This window comes from Neovison vison, chromosome 1 (genome assembly GCF_020171115.1).
Source record: "Neovison vison isolate M4711 chromosome 1, ASM_NN_V1, whole genome shotgun sequence".
In the NCBI taxonomy this organism is placed as follows: Eukaryota; Metazoa; Chordata; class Mammalia; order Carnivora; family Mustelidae; genus Neogale; species Neogale vison.
The window spans coordinates 166,190,425-166,209,762 of NC_058091.1; the positions used below are offsets into that span (position 1 = coordinate 166,190,425).

General features: G+C 36.2%; 1 pseudogene; it reads right to left on the reverse strand.

Annotated features, from left to right (window-relative positions):
• Window positions 1–6,958: 6,958 nt before the first annotated feature.
• On the reverse strand, window positions 6,959–18,711 carry LOC122916854 (annotated as a pseudogene).
• Window positions 18,712–19,338: the final 627 nt, after the last annotated feature.

Here is a 19,338-nt window from a genome sequence, read left to right on the forward strand (position 1 = left end):
AGCCTGCTGAAGAGCCTGTCCCTCTCCATTTTCCCCTCCTTCCTTCCCCTGCTTGCAGACACTGCTCTCCCTCCCTCTCTTTCCCCCTAAAAAAATATGCTCTCTCTCCATCTAAAAAAAAAAAAGAAAAGAAAGAAAGAAAGAAAGACATAATACCTTCAGTATTCAAACTATAGCTGAATGAAGGTGTAATTTTAAAAAAGAAGAAAAAGAACTACCAATAGCATGGAAGACAAGGGGCGTTAGAGAGTAGTAGGGAATTTGGGTAAATTGGAAGGGGAGGTGAACCATGAGAGACTATGGACTCTGAAAAACAGTCTGAGGGGTTTGAAGTGGCGGGGGGGTGGGAGGTTGGGGTACCAGGTGGTGGGTATTATAGAGGGCACAGCTTGCATGGAGCACTGGGTGTGGTGAAAAAATAACGAATACTGTTTTTCTGAAAATAAATAAATTGGGAAAAAAAAATAATAATAAAACTATAAAAAAAAAAAAAAAAAAGAACTAAGACCTGCCATCATCCTAGTGAACACTGGTGAACATCTGCTAATAGCAACTCCTTCCTCCAACCTGGAGTTTATCCCCCAACAACACATTTTTTTATTTAAAAGTAATTAACATAAAACATTATCTTAGTTTTAGGTGCACAACATTGATTCAACAACTCTCTATACATTACTCAAATCTCCCCACAGTAAGTACAGTCACCATCTGTCACCGTTCAACATTGTTACAATCTTATTGACTACATTCCCCATGTGGTACTATTCATCTCTTTGAATTATTTACTTTATAACTGGACGTTTGTACCTCTTAATTTTCTTTATCTATTTTATCTTTCCCTCCACTCAACTCCCCTTTGGCAACCACCAGTTTGTTCTCTATATTTAACAGTTTGTTTTCTCATTGTTTGTTTGTTTAGACTCCACATACAATTAAAATTATATGGTATTTCTCTTTTTCTTTTTCACTTATTTCACTTAATATAATATCTTCTAATATATAATATATATAATATCTTCTGCCATCTATGTTGTGGCAAATGGAAAGCACTCATTTCTTAAACTGAATAAATTCCTTTGTATATATTTATATACTACATCTTCTGTATCTATTGGTCTATCAATGCACACTTGGATTGCTTCCATTATCTTGATTTTTGTAAATAATGCTGCAATAAACATAGAGGTGCAGACATCTTTTTGAATTAGTGTTTTTGTTTTCCTTGGGTAAATGCACAGTAGTAAAATGACTAGATTATTTGGTATTTCTGTTTTTGATCTTTTGACGAAATTCCATATAGCATTCCAAAGTGGTTGCAACAATTCATATTCCTGCAAGAGTGCATGATTTTTCTCTTCATCCACATCCTCACCAACACTTGTCATTTTTTATTTTTAAATATATTTTTATTAGTTTCAGAGGTAAAATTTAGTAGTTCATCTGTTGCACATAACACCCACCATTCATTACATCAAGTGCCCTCCTTAAAATCCACCATACAATTATCCCTTCCCCCCAAACCACTTCTGTTCCATCCATTTTCATCTTATTTTGCTTTTCCTTCACTTCCCTTATGCTCATTTCTTTTGTTTCTTAAATTCCACATATGAGTGAAATTATATTTTTCTTTTTTTAACCGACTTATTTTGTGTAGAATAATACTCTTGTTCCATCCAAGTCCTTGCAACAGCAAGATTTCATTCTTTTTGATGGCTGAGTAATATTCCATTACATATTCTTTATCCATTCATCCATTGATGGACATCTGGGCTTTTCCAATAGTTGGCTCTTATGAATATTACTGATATAAACATTGGGGTGCTTTTGCCCCCATCAAATCACTATATTTGTATCCTTTGGATAAATACCTCATACCTACCTGAATTGCTGAGTCAGAGAGTACCTTTGTTTTTAACTTTTTAACTTTAAGTTTTGTTGACTATTTCTTTCCTGTGCAAAAGTTTTTATCTTGATGAAGTCCCAATAGTTCATTTTTGCTTTTGTTTCCCTTGCCTTTGGAGATGTGGCTAACAAGAAGTTGCTGTGGCCCAGGTCAAAGAGATTGTTGCCTGTGTTCTCCTCTAGGATATTGATGGATTCCAATCTCACATTTAGGTCTTTCATCCATTTTGAGTTTATTTTTATGTGTGGTATAAGAGAGTGGTTAGTTTCTTTCCTCTGCAATACCTTTTGTGGAACACAGTTTTTCCCATTGGACATTCTTTCCTGCTCTGTCAAAGACTAGTTGGCCATAGAGTTGAGGTCCATTTCTGGGTTCTTTATTTTATTCCATTTTTCTGTCTGTTTTTGTGCCAGTACTACTATCTTCATGATTGCAGCTTTGTAATACAATTTGAAGACCAGAATTGTGATGCTACCAACTTTGGCTGTCTTTCAACATTACCTTGACCATTCAGGATGTTTTCTTGTTCCACACAAATTTCAGGATTGGTTGTTCTAGCTCCGTGAAAAATGCTGGTAGTATTTTGATAGGGATTGTGTTAAATGTGTCGATTGCTTTGAGTAGGATAGAAATTTTAACAATATTTGTTCTTCCAATCCATGAGCATGGGATGTTTTTCCATTTCTTCATGCCTTCCTTATTTCATAAATGTTCTACAGTTTTCAGAGTACAGATCCTTTACCTCTTTGGTTAGGTTTCTTCCTAGCTATAGGTATCTTATGGGTTTTGGTGTAATTGTAAATGGGATCAAATCCTTAATTTCTCTTTCTTCTGTCTCATTGTTAGTATATAGAAATGAAACTAACTTCTGAGCATTGATTTTATATCCTGCCATTTTGCTGAATTCCTGTATCTGTTCTACCAATTTTTAGGTGGAGTATTTTGGGTGTTACACATAGAGTATCAGATCTCTGTGAAGAGTAAGAGTTTGACTTCTTTGTCAATATGGATGCCTTTTATTTCTTTTGTTGTCTGATTACTGAGGCTAGGACTTCCAGTACTAGACTGAACAGCAGTGGTGAGGTAGACATCCCAGTCAGGTTCTGGACCTTAGGGTAAAAAATCTGTTTTTCCCCATTGAAGATTATATTAACTGTAGGGTTTTTGTATATGACTTTTATGATGTTGAGGTATGCTCCTTCTATCCCTACACTGCAGAGAGTTTTAATCAAGCTGTATTTTGTCAAAAACTTTTACTGCATCTGTTGAGATGATTATACAGTTCTTGTCCTTTCTTTTATTAGTATGGTGTATCACATTGATTGTGGATTTGTGGATGCTGAACCACTCCTGCAGCCCAGGAATAAATCCTACTTGGTCTTGGTGAATAATCCTTTTAATGTACTGTTGGATCCTATTAGCTAGTATCTTGGTAAGAATTTTTAAGCTCATGTTCATCAGGGATATTGATCTGTAATTTTTCTTTTTTTTTTTTAAAGATTTTATTTATTTATTTGACAGACAGAGATCACAAGTGGACAGGGAAGCAGGCGGAGAGAGAGGAGGAAGCAAGCTCCCTGCTGAACAGAAAGCCCGATGCGGGGCTCGATCCCAGGACCCCGGGCCCATGACCTGAGCTGAAGGCAGAGGCTTAACCCACTGAGCCACTCAGGCGCCCCTGTAATTTTCCTTTTTGGTGAGGTCATTGGGGATCAAAGTAATGCTGGCTTCATAAAATGAGTTTGGAAGTTTTCCTTTCATTTCTTTTTTTTTTTATAACTTCAGAAAAGTAGGTGTTAATTCTTCTTTAAATGTTTGCTAGAATCTGCAGGGAAGCCATCTGGCCCTGCAATCTTATTTGTTGGGGGTTTTTTTGAATACTGGTTCAATTTCTTTAATGATTATGGGTCTGTTCTTGTGTTCTATTTCTTTCTGTTTTAGCTTTGGTAGTTTATATGTTTCTGGGAATGCATCCATTTCCTCCATATTGCCTAATTTGTTGACATATAATTGCTCATAATATCCTCTTGTAATTGTTTGTCTTTCTTGATGTTGGTTGTGATCTCTCATCTTTCACTCATGATTTTATTTATTTGGGTCCTTTCTCTTCTTTTTGATAAATCTTATTAAGGGTTTATTGATCTTGTCAATTCTTTTAATCAACAAGCTCCTAGTTTTGTTGATCTGTTCTACTGTGTTTTTTATTTCTATGTCATTTATTTCTGCTCTAATCTTTATTATTTATATTCTCCTACTCAAAGGCTTATTTGCTGTTCTTTCTCCAGCTCCTTTAGGGGTAAGGTTAGCTTGTGAATTTGAGACTTTTCTTGTTTTTTCTTTTTTTTTGAGAAAGGCCTACATTGCTCTAAAATTCCCTCTTAGGACTGCTTTGGCTGCATCCCAAAGATTTTGAACAATGTGTTTTCATTTCATTAGTTTCCATGAATTTTTTTTAAATTCTTCTTTAATATCCTGGTTGACCCATTCATTCTTCATTAGGATTCTATTTAACCTCCATGTATTTGTGGTCCTTCCAAATTTTCTCTTACAATAGAGTTCTAATTTTAAAGCATGTGGTCTAAAAATATACAGGGAATATTCACTATCTTTTGATACTGGTTGAGACCTGATTTGTGACCAGTATGTGATGTAATCTGGAGAACGTTCCACGTGCACTCAAGAAGAATGTATATTCTGTTGCTTTAGGATGGCATGCTCTGAATATATCTGTGAGGTCATCTGGTCCAATGTGTCATTCAAAGTGCTTGCTTCCACATTCTCTGCTTAGATGATCTGTCCATGGCTTTGAGTGGGGTGTTAAAGTCCCCTAGTGTTACTGTATTATCAATGGGTTTCTTTAATTTTGTTATTAATTGGTTTATATATTTGGCTGCTCCCAAGTTAGAGGCACAAGTATTTATAATTGTTAGATCTTCTTATTGAATAGGCCCCTTAATCATGACATAGTGTCCTTCTTCATCTCGTATTACAATCTCTGGTTTAAAATTTGGGTTGATTCAAGGATTGCTACTCCAGGTTTCTTTTCATATCCATTAGCATGATAAATGGTTCTCCACCCTCTCACTTTCAATCTGGTGGTGTCTTTGGGCCTAAAATGAGTGTCTTCTAGACAGAATATCAATGGATCTTGTTTTCTTCCTTTTTTAATCCAACCTGATACCCTATGTCCTTTGATTGGAGTTCTAAATCCATTTATATTCAGAGTAATTATTGAAAGATATGAAGTTAATGTCATTGTATTACCTGTAAAATTATTATTTCTGTAGATTTTCTCTGTTCCTTTCTGGTCTGTGTTACTTTGGCTCTTTGTTCAAAGGATCCCCTAATATTTCTTGCAGGGTTGGTTTAATGTTCACAAATTCCTCTGGTTTATGTCCTGGAAACTCCTTTTGGTTTCTCTCATTCTATTCTGACTGAGAGCCTTGCTTGATAAAGTATTCTTGGCTGCATATTTTTCCCGCTTAACACATTGAATATATCATGTCAGTCTTTTCTGGCCTTCCAGGTCTCTGTGGACAGGCCTGTTGCCATCCTTATGTTTCTACAATTGTAGGTTAAAAACCTCCTGTCTTAAATCCTGAGCTTCTTTCAGGATTTTTTCTTTATCTCTGAAATTTGCAAGCTTCACTTTATGTTGGAATGTTAACCTATTTTCATTGATTTTGAGAGGAGTTCTCTGTGCCTCCTGGATCTGAATGACTATTTCCATCCCCAGATTAGGGATGTTCTCACCTATAATATAATGTTCTCATCTATAATGCTCTCATCTCATCTCATCTCCAAATAAACCTTCTCTCCCATCTTTATCTTCTGGCATCCATATTATCCAGATATGATTTTCCCTTAAAGAATCAATTATTTCTCAAAGTCTGCTTTATGATCCAGTAGTTGTCTTTCTCTTTTCTTCTTGGCTTCTTTATTTTCCATCATTTTGCCTTCTATATCACTCACTTGCCATTCTGCCTCATTTATCCTCGATGTTAGAGCCTCCATTTTTTATTGCATCTCACTAATAGTATTTTTAATTTCAGCCTGTTTAGATTTTAGTTCTTTTATTTCTGCACTAAGGGGCTCTCTAATGTCTTCTACCCTTTTTTCAAGCCCCACAAGCTTGAAATTACAATTTTTACTTTAAATTCTAGTTCAGACATCCTACTTATATCCATATTGATTAAATCCATGGCAGAGAGTACTACCTTCCGTTCTTTCTTTTGCAGTGAATTTCTCTATCTAATTGTTGTGTCCATAAAAGAAAGAGGAAGGGGGAAAAAAGAAAAGAAAGAAAAAACAGTGATAATAACAACAACAAAAAGAGAACTTCAGGAATTATTTCCGGTGTCACTGGTGTCAGGAAGTATTTCACCCGTGCACACTCTGCTGTTGTGTTTTGACTCCTTTTTTTCTCATTGATTCATCCTCTACAGAGTTCCTCCTTGCTTGTAGTGGGGAGTGTTTGGATCATTAAGTAGGTATGCTTTGATTTGTCAAGTCAAGCCTGCAGAAGAAGAAAGAAAAGAAAAGAAGGAAAAAGAAAAAGCCAGATCCAAGATAAGAGAAAAAGAAATGGAATAAAAAATGCAAACAGAGGGGAGGAGGGGAAAGACGGTGGAGGAGTAGGAGACCAACCCTGAATTGAGCTACATATCTACCAGGGTACTATGAACACCCATGAAATCAGCCTGAGATGTAAAGTTATACACTTCTGGATCTCTACCAGGGCAGAGGATCATCAGTGGAGAGATACAGAGGAGTTGGGAGTCTACGGACAAATATCAGAGGATAAACAGAAGGGGGAGGGAGCCATCAGAAGCAAGCCATTGGAATGTAATACCCCCAATGCAAAAGTGCCTGTACCAATAGTAACTTGGAGACCAGTGGCTGCGAGTCAGGAAGGGACTGATAATAGCACTCAAACAAAAGAAAGGGACTTAAGGGATAGTTTCTGGGACCGGCAGCCACAGGTGTGGACCCAAGCCCAAGGTCCCAGGTGACCACATCTGGGACCTTTCCACACCTGAGTGCACCCAGTGTGGGCTACAGTTGGCGGTCCCTAGGGCTGGTGGCTGCTATGACCACCTCCACTGCCTCCACCATCACCAGGGCTGAGCACACCTGGCATGGACTTGAGTCAGTGGTCCCAGAAATGGCAGCCATGGGACTGGGCTTGCCCAGACCAGTATCACTCATGGCTTTGGTGGCACAGAGGCACAGAAACAAGCAGGAGACTTGGGCAACCACAGAGACAATGGTTGGGGTGTGCACCCCCTGTAGAAGGCTGCAGTGTTCAACAGAGTTTACAGAAAAGGGGAGTCTGTGTGTTCTGGACCATTCAGAGAGGAGCAGACTGTGGCTTCTCCCTGAGGCAGAGGTCCAGGTATGCACATTTTACATTGCTCTAACCTTCTAAAAAGGCACAAAAAGCTGCCAGAGAATGGAAGCCTCCAGAGAGCAGAAGCCCCCCACACTGGTTTCCATGGAGCTCAGCCCCTTGATAGGGGCAGGACAACTCTGTCCAAGCAGGACTGACTGAAAAACAAGGCAGGCCACTCCCTCAGAAGACAAGCGAAAGAAACAAGAGGACATCAACCCCAGGGTCCCCATAAAACTGTAAAAGCCCAGCATCAAGGGAAATCAATATACTAAGTTCCTGGTATTGCCTCAGAGCCTGTATATTTCTTAGATACAACTTTTTTCTTTTTTTTTTTAATTCATTCTCATGGTTCTTGTTCTTTTATTTTTTTTTTACTTACTTACATTTCAACTAGATGTTTAATACAGCATATTCCAAATTAACTTTTTAACTTGAACTTTTTTCATACATATACTTTTTTCTTTTAGATACATATAGATATAGATATATAGATATATATAGATATGTACTTCAATGTAGTCTTTTCTCCCTATTCAATACTACCTCTCTCTCTCTCTTTCTCTCTATATATGTATTATATATATAATATATATAATATATAATTTCATTGTTTCATTTGTTTCTTTCTGTTTTATATATATAATTATATTTTATGTGTATATTATTATATACATATAAAATACAATTATATATGTATATACATATATATGTATTATATATAATATATATTATATATATAATTTCATGGTGTCATTTATTTCTCTAATTCTGTGTTATATATAATTATATTTTATGTGTGTATATTATTATATACATGTATGTATATAATATATGTATATATTTATATATAAATATATATTTAAAATATATATATAATTTTATATATACAAATCTATAAAATTTGTATATAAAAATATACATATACATATATTATATACATACATGTATATAATAATATACATATAAATACATATAAATATATAAATAAATATACATATAAATATAAGTATATATAAATTTAAATACATATACATACATATATGTATATAATAATATATACATATAAAATATAATTATATATATAACACAGAATTAGAGAAATAAATGACACCATGAAATGTTCCAATGTCAGACTTATTGGGACCCCTGAGAGTGTGAAGAGAGAGAGAGAGAGAGAGAGGTCTAGAAGATAAAGTTGAGCAAATCCTAGGTGAGACTTTCCCTAATCTGGGGAATGGAACAAGTATTCATGTCCTAGAGACAGAGAAGACACCCCCCCCCCAAGATCAACAAGGACAGAAAGACCTCCAGACATGTGATTATGAAATTTGCAAATTGTAAACTCAGAGAAATTATCTTAAGGGCATCTAGGGGGAAGAGATTCCTAAAATACAGAAGGAGGAACACCAGAATAACGTCAGACCTGTCCACAGAAACCTGGCAAGCCAGAAAGGGCTGACAATAAATACTCAGGATACTAAATAAGAGGAACATGCAGCCAAGAGTATTTTCTCTGCAGGGCTGACATTTAGAAAGGATGGAGAGATAAAGAGTTTCCTAGACTGGTAAAGACTAAAAGATTCTGTGACCACCAAGCTGGCACTACAATAAATATCAAGGGAGGTTCTATAAAAGAAGAAAGACCCCCCCAAGAGTGATATAGAACAGAAATTTACAGAGACAATCTACAAAAACAATGTCCTCACAGGCAACATGATGATAATAAAAATATCTTTCAATAGCCATTCTCAATGTGAATGGCCTAAATGCTCCCATAAAATGGCACAGGGTTGCAGATTGGATAATAAGACAGGACCCACCCATATGCTGTCTACAAGAGATGTATTTTGAACCTAAAGATACAACCAGACTGAAAGTGAAGGGATGGAGAACCATCTTTCATTCCAACAAGCCCCAAAAGAAAGCTGGCGTAGTGATTCTTATATCAGACAGATAAGATTTTAAGCCAAAGGCTGTAGTCAGAGATACAAAAGGACATTGCATCATTCTTAAAGGGTCTATTCACCAAAATATCTAATAATAGTAAATATTTATGCCCCCAGCATGGGAGCAGTCAATCACATATGCCGACCGTTAACTAAAATAAAGAAGCATATTGATAATGATACATTAATAAATTAATAATTAATTATACATTAGTAGGAGACCTTAGCACTCCACTCTCAGCAATGGACAGATCATCTCTGCAGAAAATCAACAAAGGAACGAGAGCTTTGAATGACACACTGAACCAGATAGACTTCATAGATATGTACAGAACATTCCACCTTAAAACAACAAAATACTCATTCTTCTCAAGCCCCCCTGGAACTTTCTCTAGAATAGAACACATACTGGGTCACAAATCAGGTATTAACCAATATCAAAAGACTGAAATTATTCTCTACATATTCTCAGGCCACAATGCTTTGACTGGAACTCAGTCACAAGAAAAAGTTTGGAAGAAATTCAAATACTTAGAAGTTAAAGACAATCCTGCCCAAGAATATTTGGTTCAACCAGGAAATCAAAGAAGAACTTAAACAAACTGTGGAAACCAATGGGAATGAAAACACATAGGTTACGGCAAAGGAAGTCCTAACATGTAAATACATAGTCATCCAAGCCTCACTCGAAAAAATGGAAAAATCCTGAATATGCAAACTCTCTTTATATCTTGAAGAACTGGGGAACCAACAACTTAAGCCTAACCGCTGCATGAGAAGGGAAATAATAAATATTAGGGCAGACATTAATGAATTAGAAACCAGAAATACAGTAGAAGACATCAACAAAACTAGATGCTGGTTCTTTGAAAGAATTAATAAGATCGATAAACTACCAGGCAAATTTATCCAAAAGGATAGAGAAAGGACTCAAATTAATAAAATTATGAAGGAAAGGGGAGAGATCACAACTAACACCAATAAAATAGAAACAATCATCAGAAATTAATATCAACAGCTATATGCCAATAAGTTAAGAAACCTAGAAGAAATGGATACATTTCTAGAAGCCTACAAACTTCCAAGACTAAAAAAGGAAGAAATTGATAACCTAAATAGGCCAATAACTAGGAATGAGATTGAAGCAGTGATTAAAAACCTCCCAAAAAACAAGAGTCCAGGACCTGATGGATTCCCTGGGGAACTCCACCAAAAATTCAAAGAAGAAATAATACCTATTCTCCTGAAGCTGTTTCAAAAATTAGAAACAGAGGGAAAACTTCCAGACTCCTTATATGAGTCCAGCACTACTTTGATCTTCAAACCAGGCAAAGACCCCACCAAAAATGAGAGTTTCAGATCAGTATCCCTGATGAATATGGATGCCAAGATTCTCAACAAGATCTTAGCTAACAGAATCCAACAGGATATTAAAAGAATTATCCACCACAATCAGGTGGGATTTGTCCTGGCAATGCAAGTGTAGTTCAACATTCACAAATCAATCAATGTGATAGAACACATTAATAAACAAAGACAGAACCACGTGGTCCTCTGAATTGATGCAGAAAAACATTTGACAAAATATAGCATCCTTTCATGATTAAAACCCTCCAGAGTATAGGCATAGAGGGAACATACCTCAATATCATAAAAGCCACCTATGAAAATCCCACAGTGAATATCATTCTCAATGGGGAAAAGCTGAGAGCCTTTCCAATAAAATCAGGAACACGACAAAGGATGCCCACCACACCACTGTTGTTCAACATAGTGTTAGAAGTCCTAGCAACAGCAATCAGACAACAAAAAGAAATTAAAAGTATTCAAATTGGCAAAGAAATAGTCAAACTCTTTCTTCAGATGACATGATACTTTCTGTGGAAAACCCCAAATTACTAGAACTCACACATCAATTCAGTAATGTGGCAGGATAAAAAAGCAATGCACAGAAATCAGTTACTTTCTTATACATTGACAGTGAAACTGTAGAAAGAGAAATTAGAGAATTGATTCCATTTGCAATAGCACCAAAAACCGTAAGATACCTTGGAATAAACCTAACCAAAGAGAGAAAGGATCTATACCCTAGGAACTACAAAACACTCATGAAAGAAACTGAAGAAGACACAAAAAGATGAAAAATTTTTCCATGCTCATGGATCAGAAGAGTAAAGATTGTTAAAATGTCTTTGCTGCCCAGAGCAATCTATACTTTTAATGCCATCCTAATCAAAATACCAATGGCATTTTTCAAGGTGCTGGAACAAAGAATCTTAAAATTTGTATGGAACCAGGAACGATCCCAAATCACCAAGACAAGGTTGAAAAAGAAAAACAATGCTGGGGCCATCCTTTTTCTTGATTTCACACTATATTACAAAACATGATGATGTTTTGGTACTGGCACAAAAACAGATACATAGACCAATGAAACAGAAGAGAGAGCCCAGATATGGACCCACAATTCTATGGTCAAATAACCTTCAACAAAGCAAGAAAAAATATCCAGTGGGAAAAAAAAAAAAAACAGTCTCTTCAATAAATGGTGCTGGGAAAATTAGGCAGCTATGTATAGAAGAATGAAACTCAATCATTCTCTTACACCATACACAAAAGTAAACTCTAAATGGATGAAATACCTCAATGTGAGACAGGAATCCATCAATATCCTAGAGGAGAACATAGGCAGTAACCTCTTCGACATCAGCCACAAAGGCAAGGGAAACAAAAGCAAAAATGAACTTTTGGGGCTTCATCAACATAAAAAGCTTCTGCACAGCAAAGGTAACAGTCAATAAAACAAAGGCAATGCATGAAGTGGGAGAAGATATTTGCAAATGACAGATAAAGGGTTGGTATCCAGGATCTATAAAGAACTTCTCAAACTCAACACCCAAAAAAAAAATAATCAAGTCAAAAAGTAGGCAGAAGACATAAACAGACACTTCTCCAAAGAAGACATACAAATGGCTAACAGGTACAGGAAAAAATGTTCATCATCACTAGCCATCAGGGAAATTCAAATCAAAGTCACACTGAGATATCACCTTACACCTGTTGGAAAAATTAACAAGGCAAAAAGCAACAAGTGTTGGATGTAGAGAAAGGGGAACACTCTTACAGTCTTGGTGGGAATGCCAGTTGGTACAGCCTCTTCGGAAAACAGTGTGAAGTTTCCTCAAAAATTTGAAAATAGAACTACCCTATGACCCTGCAATTGCACTACTAGGTATTTACCCCAAAGATAAAGATGTAGTGAAAAGAAGGGCCATATGTACCTCAATGTTCATAGCAGCAATGGCTACAATTGCCAAACTATGGAAAGAGCCAAGATGCCCTTCAACAGATGAATGGATAAAGAAGATATGGTCCATATATACTATGGAGTATTACAGCTCTATCACAAAGGATGAATACCCAACTTTTGTATCAACATAGATAGGACTGCAGGATGTTATGCTGAGTGAAATCAGTCAAACAGAGAGAGTCAATTATCAAATGGTTTCACTTACTTGTGGAACATAAGGAATAACATGGAGGACGTTAGGAAAAGGCATAGTTGGGGGAATCAGAGTGGGAGACAAACAATGAGAGGCTAATGGACACCAAGAAACACACTGAGGCGAGGGGAGTGAGCGGATGGGTGAGCCTGCTGATGGGCATTAAGTAGGGCATGTATTGCGTGGAGCACTGAGTGTTATATGCAAACAATGAATCTTGGAACACTACATCAAAAACTAATGATGTGCTGTATGGTGACTAACATTAATTAATTAATTAATTAATTAATTAAACTGTGTATATATTTTTACTGTTTGTAATAGTTCTTTTTAATTTTTTATTTAAATTCAATTAGTCAACGTATAATACATCATTTGTTTATAATTATTGGGATTTTAATGTCTTCAAGAAAAAAATTTAGGTTTTCTAATATATCATACTGTGATACATGGGATTTTTTTAAAGATTTTATTTATTTATTTACTTGTCAGAGGGGGAGAGAGAGAGAACACAAACAGGGAGAGCAGGAATAGGGAGAAGCAGACTCCCCACTGAGCAAGGATCCTGAGGTGGGACTCCATCACAGCACCCGACCTGGTATGACCTGAGTTAAAGACAAATGCTAACTGACTGAACCACCCAGGCATTCCAACATGGAAATTGTTAAATATTTTAATAGAAGTACAAAACTACACAGATATAAATTTCTGCTATTGTTAGAAAAATGACTATATAAATGGAGTGAAAATTGAAACACTTCTAGTGAGGTAAATAAATCCAAAGTGGCATACATAAAAAGCAACACGTGGGTTTCATAAAGTATTTGAGAATGTATAATACATTTGTATTTTGGGGAATCTTGATCTGTATTCACTGTGTGAAGGAAACATGGTTATATTCACACTTACATCATGATCCACAATTAAATCAGGTATAATCAAAACTATATAATAAACTCAAGTATTGTTTGTATCTAAAGTATATTCCTGTGTAAATATAAAAGATTTTGACTGATAAAGATAATTTAGCATAATCAGCAAGTGTAGTTGCTGTCATTTTTCTGATAGATATTTCACATTAGAGAAGATCTCTTTTTTAAAAAAGGCATCCAAATAATCACAAGCATAAATTTCTGACAATTATTTTAGGAAGGGTCAAAGACAGCCCCATCCATGTGCAGCAATCTCAAACATTTTTGTAAAGATTTATTTACTTGATTGAGAGAGAGATAAAGGGCATGAGCAGATGGAGGGGAGGGGCAGATGGAGAAAGAATCTAATGCAAACTCCTCACTTAGCTCAGAGCCCAATGTGGGGTTCAATCCCTAGCCAAAATTACGAGTCAGACACTCAACCTACAGAGCCACCCAGGCAACCCTCAAACAGGTTTTATTCCATGTATCTGGTCATTTATTTTGTATGTTCATGAAGCTGGATGGTTTGATGAAATGTCCAAAGTAAAATTTATTAATGCCTTATTAGAATTTTACCTCATTAAAATTGTGGTGTGGGAAATTATGATCACATGTCCTTTGTGTCAGAGAAATGTGTGAGTGAGAGTGTTCAAACTTCTGAAGGAAATATAGAAAGGACCTTCTCATCTTTGCAAAGGCACAGTTTAAGAAGGATCATCTGTTATTTTTCATCAGTAGAAGAGGACAGATTGCTAGATAACAAGAACAGAGAAAAAGCCCTTGTGTATTATGTCTATAACTTCTGTAAATGGTAAGGTAGCTATTGGCTGAGTAAAAACAAAAACAAAAAACTAAAGCACTTCACAAATGCCAGGATCCTGTGGGTGGCCTTAGTTCCAGGAAAGGGGTTTGTGCAAAGGCTGGTCTGGTGGACTGTTACCATGTACACATTGGTCCAGATCATGAGGAACACACAGGAAATTTCATAAAACAATGCCCCCTACAAAAGTAGCCTTGTGAAGTTTATTGGGTTCCCTTCTGCTACAGTGTGTCAGATAATACACTTGTGCAACTTCAGTGGTGTTGAAGGGGGCCACAGCACTTATGATGAATAGATGTAGATCTGATGTGTAATTTGGAAAGAAAAGAAAGATGGGAAAATGTATGTGAACAGTCTGAGTTTAAGCCATGTCTATCAGTGGTTTTGGAAGTGATATTATGACCTGAAAAATACTGAGAAAAGACGTGGTGCAGAGGGAAAGACCCTGAGTGACTCTGTACATGTATAGCACTGTCTTACAACCAATGTCATCTAGAAAATTTCTTACTCCAAAGACATTTAGTATTTTTGGAATCCCACTGAAAATAATTGTTATTAGCTAAAGTTAAATGGGTGAATATCAAATCTATAAGCTTCTTTGCATGGGGCTGGAATAAAAAGGTACTGATGAGTAACACAAGCAACAAAGTGTTCCCAATAAACCAGTCCCTATTTGAGAATGAAGAACTTTCCAAAATAGTATCATTTGAAACTATTATATTCACTGGCCTCTTACACTATGGATAGACTTCTGCAGAGCTAAAAAGGGAGCCAAAATGATTTGTAAGCTTGATGGAAATAAGAGAATTTCTAGATGACTCCAAGAGGTATGATCACCCTCAGCAGTAAGTTGTGCAGATGCTCTAACAATATTCAGGAAATGAAGAATTAGTTCTAGAAGCAAATGTCAAGAATTGTTAAAATAACTTCAAAGGAACACTAAGGTCAAGATAAACATGCCTTGTTTGTAAAAATATTACTGTAATTCTCAAAAACAGCTTCCCTGAAGGAGAATACTTATGCATTAAAAATAACACTTCATATTTTTTTAAGATTTTATCTATTTATTTGACAGAGAGAGATCATAAGTAGGCAGAGAGGCAGGCAGAGAGAGAGAGAGGGAAGCAGGCTCACAGCTGAGCAGAGAGCCTGATGCAGGACTTGATCCCAGGACCCTGAGATCATGACCTGAGCCGAAGGCAGCGGCTTAACCCACTGAGCCACCCAGGTGCCCCAACACTTCATATTTATAGAGATTTTAAATTCTGTGTATAATTCTGAACTTTATTTCTATATATATATTTTGGCTCTGTTATTTTGTCATTATTTTTTTAAGTTTTTATGTCAATTCCAGTTAGTTAACATGCAGTGTTCTATTAGCTTAAGGCATACAATATAGTAATGTAATGCTTCCATACATCACACTGTGCTCATCACAACAAGCATATTCCCTAATCCCCACTGCCTATTTAACCCATGCCCCAACCCACCACCCTTCTGATAGCCATTAGTTTGTTCTCTATAGTTAAAGTTCTGTTAATTGTATGCCTTCCTTTCTCTTTTTCCCTTTGCTAGTTTGTTCTGTTTCTCAAATTCCACGTATGAGTGAAATCATACGGCATTTGTCTTCTCTGACTGATTCATTTCACTTAGGATTATATCCTCTAGCTCCATCCATGTCATTGCAAATGGCAAGATTCTATTCTTTCTTATGGCTGAGTAATACTCCATTGTGTATATATACACACACCACTTCTTTATCCATTCATCAGTTGGTGGACACATGGGCTGCTTCCATAATTTGGCTATTGATGATAACAGTGCATGTACCCCTTTGAATCTGTAATTCTGTATCTTCTGGGTAAATCCCTAGTAGTGAAATTGCTGGAGCCTTGAGTAGCCCCATTTTTAACTGTTCGAGGAACCTCCATACTGTTTTCCAGAGTGGCTGCCCCAGTTTGCATTCCCACCAACAGGGCACAAGTGTTCCTTTTTCTCCACATACTTGCCAACTCCTGTTAATTCTTGTGTTGTTAATTTTAGTCATTCTGACAGGCATGAGATGATATCTCGTAGTAGTGTTGATTTGTATTTCCCTGATGATGTGATTTGAACATCTTCATGTGTCTGCTGACCATCTGGATTTTTTGGAGAAATATCTATTCATGTCTTCTGCCACCAATAACTTTTAAAACTTTTGATACTGAAACCTGTACACTTGGTAAATAGTTGTGAATGATCAACTAAGATAAGAGATGTATCTTTAGGTCTGAAGTTGGGTTTGGATGCATGTGCTACTAAGGAAGGGGGTACTAAAGTAGGGTATTCATGGGAAAGAAACTCTACCTTCCCACAAATCATAGCATTAACATAAGATCAAACTCATTTAAGCTCACTTCCAAAATACCAACCCACTGATTCTGTTAATATTCTTGTACAAAAAAAAAAATTCGAGGTCAGCACTTATCTTATTGGACCAGGCACTACATAAATTTCAGGTTCATTTATTTTTTGGTCTGCAAGATGGAAGGTTTTAACAACTGTACAAATTCCACAAGAAACAATAAAAGCCATAGCTTTAAACCATAGCTTAAATTATATACTTATGTTAATTAGAGCTCTTACTATGTATTAGGTTTTCAACTAAAAATTCAGTTGGTTTATTAGTCCCAGATCCCAGCATTTATATTACTTTTTAATTAAATCAATGGAGGCTTGGATGCTCCAACATAAATTATGGATCAATATTGAAGTCTCAGAGGAAAGAAATTACTCTCTGAATGGCTGATTTGTAGCAGTAAAATCTATGTTTCCTGGTAACTGAAAACAATAAACATTCTAAGTTTACTTCCTCCTCTAGTCTTATAGAACTCTCTAGTTCACTGTGTGCAAAGTAATTTCCAGTCCTTGGGGATTGAACAAGCTAGTCCTCCTATACCCCTGGACCCAGGCACCTGCACCCAGCTACAGCCCACCAGAGATGTCCCCTGCACTACCGAAGAGCTCAGAGGAAGTAAGTCCCCTGCCTGTCTGTAGTTATTGCATGAAGGGAGAGACCTGGCCATTTTTGCAAGAATTTGCTTCTTCAATTCTTTTTTTGTTTCAGATTCTTCTTATGCTAAATATTTTGTCTGTCCTTAACAATAAGTCTTCTCTCTCCATGTTCTTACTCCCACACTTCTTAGCATTTCCCCTTATCATTTCTTTTCTCTTCCATTTCTCTCATCTTTTCCTGTTAGTCTTTCTGTTCTGCTGTTTTCTCCTTTCATTGCTCTCGTTCCATAATTCTCAGTGGTGTGATAAAAATTATTTATTCTTCCTCTTATAATCTTCACACTTGTATGTTAATATTTTTCTTAATTAATTGATATTTTTCTGATTATTTATATCTTTACCATCTTCCATCTGTCATGATTGTTCTCAAAAGTGTTCATTTCTCAGCCCTTAACTTATTGTTTTTGCAATTCTATTTTTAATTTCCTCTGGACTTATTCCCTGCTTTTCCTCTTTCCCTCTATTTTTAATACATCATTTCTTCCTTTTTCCACTCTTTTCTATTATCTTAAATGTATATATTTTTTTCTTTCTAACATTTCTTTACATTCTTCAACATAGTTTTCTACATTTTTTTTCCATTTTCCATAAGACACTTCATGCATTATTACTATTTCAGTAAGGGTATGAATGATCATTCATGCACATTCTGTCTACTCTGATATATATGCTAATATCCTAAAACCCAAAATTTTCTAACATTCAAACTAAATTTTTTCACTCTGATTATGACCTGTATATTGCCCTCTTATGCCCAATTCTTCTGAATCTCTTTAGGAAGATCTAATTAAGAGGTCATTAAAAATAATTGTATAAACCAGTATTACATGACAGACAATATTGAAGATGTTTGTAAATCAAGGATTTTTACTGCAGCAACATTACTTCTGGCCAAATCTCACATATCTTTTTCTGTAAAATTCAGATTCATAAAGCAACTTGAAACAAACACCTGTGTTTTTTTAAGACGCATTTCCATTGAGGCTTCCTCCTATCATCTTATTTATGTAGGTTAGTATACATTTGTGTTGTATTTATTCATTTTCTCTCTTTTCTCTCCTTGTTACTTCAGTTTACGTCCTCCCATCTTTTGTGTCTACTGTTCCTGTCTGCATTCCTTCCTCTCTCTTTCTATCATACCCTCTTCTCTTCTTACCTCTTCTTTTCCTCAAAACTCATAACCCTGTGTGTTGATTGACTATTTGGTTTTTTTAGTTTTGGGGGGGTTTGGGGGGGAGTTAAAGAAAGCACACATGAGGGAGAGGAGAGCGAAGGGAGAGAGAAAGAGAAAATCTTAAGCAGGCTCCACATCTGGCATGGAGCCTAACACAGGGCTTGATCTCAAAACCCTAAGATCATGACCTGAGCTGAGGTCAAGTCTGACACTTAACCAAATGAGCCACCCAGATGTTCTTTAATCTTTGACTTTTTTTTTTAAAGATTTATTTATTTATTTATTTGACAGAGAGAGAGAGAGAGAGAGAGAGAGAGATATCACAAGTAGGCAGCGAGGCAGGCAGAGAGAGAGAGGAAGGGAAGCAGGCTCCCTGCTGAGCAGAGAGCCCGATATGGGACTCGATCCCAGGACCCTGAGATCATGACCTGAGCCGAAGGCAGTGGCTTAACCCACTGAGCCACCCAGGCGCCCTAATCTTTGACTTTTAATTCATTTCCCCATTTCTTTCCATTTATGGTTAAAACTTCTCCTTTATTTTCTCTCTCTCTCTCTTTTTGTTTGTTTTTGAGGTCATTTCTCTGTCTTCCATTGTTTATTCATGATATTTCTCTCACTTGTGAGTACTTTAT